We start from the raw sequence: 4,097 nt of genomic DNA, 5'->3' as shown, positions 1-4,097 counted from the left end.
ATTTCTCTTGTAAGTTTTATTTTCTCGTTTTGAATTTTTTTCCTGAATTTTTGGATGATTTAATTATATATTTTTGTGTGTTCATAGTATAAATTGCTTGTTTGAATTGGGAAAAATTCAATGCAGAATTATAAAAAGAAAAAAATACTAGCCGATAGCAGTATAGTCGCCATTATATCGTTCAAAATATTGGTCGATATATCTGAAATGCATTGTTTTTTTTTTTTTTTCTTTTTCTAAATGATATAATTTTACATTTTCTGTTTTTGCAGACTGTATGTTAGCTTTTGGTGTTTTTATTCCTAAAGACAAACTGTACAGTAAATATCACATTTTAAGCAGTAACAAGTAACAACATATATTATGTAGTTTTAATTATGCTCGATATGTAATGTGATAACCCGTATTTAAAAAAAAAAAAATCCATATTCACTATCACTGAAAACACTGGTAACAGTTTATTCTAAAATTCCAATTTGTCGTTTGAGTTTGAAAATGTAAGCCTTGACATGACTTTCTTCTGGCATCAGTACTAGAAATAATGATTCTACTAATTATAATGAAATCAAATGCATTCAAAAAGTACAATTTTATATACAATATTTGAAATCCCCAAATATGTAGTCAGTTTGCCATTGTTTCAGGTTAACATGGTTTAGGTTCAGTCTACTTTGGCTTTAGTCTCGTATGGGATTTCCAGACCAGTTAAAACACATTCCTATCAAACACTAACGTAAACGGTTTAATAAAATCCTCATAATGACCTGCACGACTCGTACTGGCTTATGTGGAAAAGAGTGAGCACTTCCACCCCCTTACAGCTCTCACGTGCACTCAGAGGATAGTCAAGTGATGTTTATCTGTGAACCGGCTGAGCCATCTAGCTCTGCATATATTGCTCTTGGTTCACAGGCTTTGTTGTTAATGGGCCACAGTATTAAGCTCAGAGGTCAAAGGTCACATCGTAACCTGCCTTCTCTGTTGTGGAGATAAAAGGGTATTAGGGGTGCATGACCGAGAGGAAAGTGTTTTATGATGGCTTAGTTTGGCTTAGAAATCCGGAGCATTCTTCACCATCTTAATGCTTTTTTCTTTCTTTCATAAGCAGAAATCACAGAGCGCATTATGCTGGAATGAGTCAGGTGCTCTACTCATGTCGGGTTGGCTCCAGGCAGGCAGAAGAAAAGAACCAGAGCTGTAAAACTGTACTTGAATGCAGCAGGAAGGTCTGACTTTACTGTGCATTCATAAATTGTTCAAACAGCCTGAGAAAACCAAAACACTTGTTTTAAGCTAATCGGGCTGTGTATCTGAGTTTTGGTTTGTGAAAACCTTTTTTGATAGAATTTGCTTTGCGTATCAAGGTCACTGAAGTGTAGCATGCCAAAGTGCATTAGCAGGGACCATCATATTCAAAATATTTATGGAACTCATACTGCACATGCACTAACACAGCGCTGTAACTGTAAGCACCTTGAGTTTTTCTTAAAGTAATGTTAAAAATGTACAAACGCCTATCTATCTATCTATCTACCTATCTACCTACCTACCTATAAATGCTGATACAATATTTTTCACTAGTGGACCCCACTGTTTATTTCATTTAATTAAATCTTTCTTTAAATTAAATGATTTAATTAATCTTAAAATTGAGACGTTCCTGTACCTTTCTTCCTCTTGCTGTCGATTCAGTAAATGAAATGTTATGCAAGAAGACTTGAATTCAATCGGTTGGGTTACATAAGCAGAGGAGGACATGTGTGTGGTCAGTTTTTTTCCTAACTGACTTTTTTTGCGATTAGGAGAGCTCAGACAGCCGGGATCCTTTGGCTAGATCCGTTGGACGTTTTATGGGATCTCAATAGCCACATACTGGCACATACCACTAAAGCATACTTATTTTTACCTCTTTGTGTCTCCTTTCCTCGTTGTTATCTGAACACTCTTGTTTGACCTTACAAAGTCCAATTATGCACTTTTAGTGGGTTTCACCATCTCTCCCATTTCTGTTGTACACCAGTATAAATGGGCTCCCACAGGATCACTGAGCTGATACTACATCACACCCACAGTTTATTTCTTTGAGGAATGTGCAGGAAGTGCTAAGGAAATATAAATGAATCCAAACAGCTGTCTGATTGAAGGAGTTGTCTGTCTTGATTATTCTCAAATCAATTCCCTCTTATCAGTATCATGTCATCATCAGTGTATGTTGAAATGAGGAAAAGCCGGAGGGCGTTTTTTTGCGCAGAAAGTCCAAAACGGACTTGAAATAATAACTTATGACGTGCCTTTGCCTTAATAACAGCAGCACTTGAGCATGATCTCTACAAGTTTGTGTAAAACTTAATGATCGTTTTATCCAGCATGATCTTGGAAGCAAGACATATTCATTTTTTTGGTTTTTGTTTTGTGTTTTGTTTAGTTGTTGCCTTTTTATTTCTTTCTTTTTTGCTATGCTTTGCTGCTTTTTTTTTTTTTTACTTCTCTTTGCTTTGTTTTTAGGTCTTAAATCCCAGATTTCCAATGTGGTCTCAGATTTTTGGACTCAACTTTATTAATGTACATTTAATGTTTGTGCGTGCATAATAATCTGTCTTGTGTATAAATTGGCCATAACCCTCAGACACAAGTGTAGATGAGTGAAGACCTCAGACTGTGTGCACTGGGCCAAAATCCAGAATCTAGAAGTCACATGAAAGTCTTTCTGACTCTTTCGTCTTCCCCACAGCGGCACTTTTTTTCGACTTGTGTAATACACCACATCACCTCCATGATCACTCAGCTCTCTCCTGCTTTCCTTCTGGCTGCTTTATAACACTTTCACATGCATTTTATTCTGAAACGTGATGCACAAAGAAACGAAAGAAAGTGTGTAATTTTAGGTGCGCTGCAGAACTCTGTGTGTTAAAAGTTGCCCACCCAGAATCAGCTTCTGGATAATTTATGTCTTTTAAGCTCTTATCACTTCCTTTAAAACATAAATAGGATGATGCCATATGACCTCTGACGTTGAATTTCAGGGTTAATTTGCCTCCTCTCCTCTGACAATGACCTCTGCCAATGATCTGCTCTGCTCGGTGCTGACACCCGTTTTTTTTTTTAATTGCAGGTTATGAAAGAATGTGAACATTTTAATTACAGATTGTGAAAATTGTGTGGACGCAGATTGTAGAAAAATGGGGAAGTATCGAGTTAGTGATGCTGGTAAATAAACAAAAAAATAATGCTTATTATAAAAGCTCATTTTGCATCTCAAGGAACTGATCAGTTCTTTTGAGTATCAACTTTGTCGCCGATGTTTCTCTTAAATTGTGTTAGGCACAATAACAGCAGGTGCAAATGAGCTAATTGATGAAATGCAGTGAATTTATGGAGCTATAATATTAATATTAAGAGCACTGGAAAAATTGGATATGGAATCATCTGATGACAAATATTTACATTCATATTGAAATCTCAATTACAGTCTTCCAGAGCACAGTTTGTGATATTGATGAAGATTTTCAAATCAACTCTCAGCAATCTCTTCTGGAATTTTAGACAAGACATGAAAGAGTTATTTCAATTGCTCCATTTTTTTTTTGTTTTGTTTGACTGATCCTTGTAAAAGCAGGTCTTGGCAGTAAGACGGATGCAAAGTAGGGCATTGAGATTCCTTTAGCTCTTGTAAGTAAGAGAAGCTTTAAGCAATAACGTCATACATAGCAAGTTGCTAGTGAGTAATACTTGAGTATGTGTGCAAGAAACAATCATTTTTTTCATTGTGTGTATTGTTTTGGTATGAAAAGGGGTGGGTGTCTTCAGGCATTTGAGGGAAAGTTGGGCATGTCTTAAACACCACCAGTGTCAATGAGTGTCCACTTCCACAAGGTATCTTAGGGTCTGAGAGAAGAGGAAAGAGGGAGGGCTGTTTATTCACTCTTTTCTGTCTGTGTGCAGAGTTTGCTGTGGGTCACTCCCTCCATCTCCTAGAAGTCTACAATTTCCATTTAAGAGTGAGCATCTTCCTCCTCCTCCTGAGCTCATGAAAACCTGCAGCCTGTGTGTGGCACTCATGAGCCAGCCAGAGCTGTTTGGACCACCTGGGTTTCTTT

This window comes from Sinocyclocheilus anshuiensis, unplaced genomic scaffold, assembly GCF_001515605.1.
Source record: "Sinocyclocheilus anshuiensis isolate Anshui unplaced genomic scaffold, SAMN03320099.WGS_v1.1 scaffold385, whole genome shotgun sequence".
Taxonomy (NCBI): Eukaryota; Metazoa; Chordata; class Actinopteri; order Cypriniformes; family Cyprinidae; genus Sinocyclocheilus; species Sinocyclocheilus anshuiensis.
The sequence above is the reverse complement of the archived record's forward strand: the minus strand, read 5'-3'. Positions refer to the sequence as shown.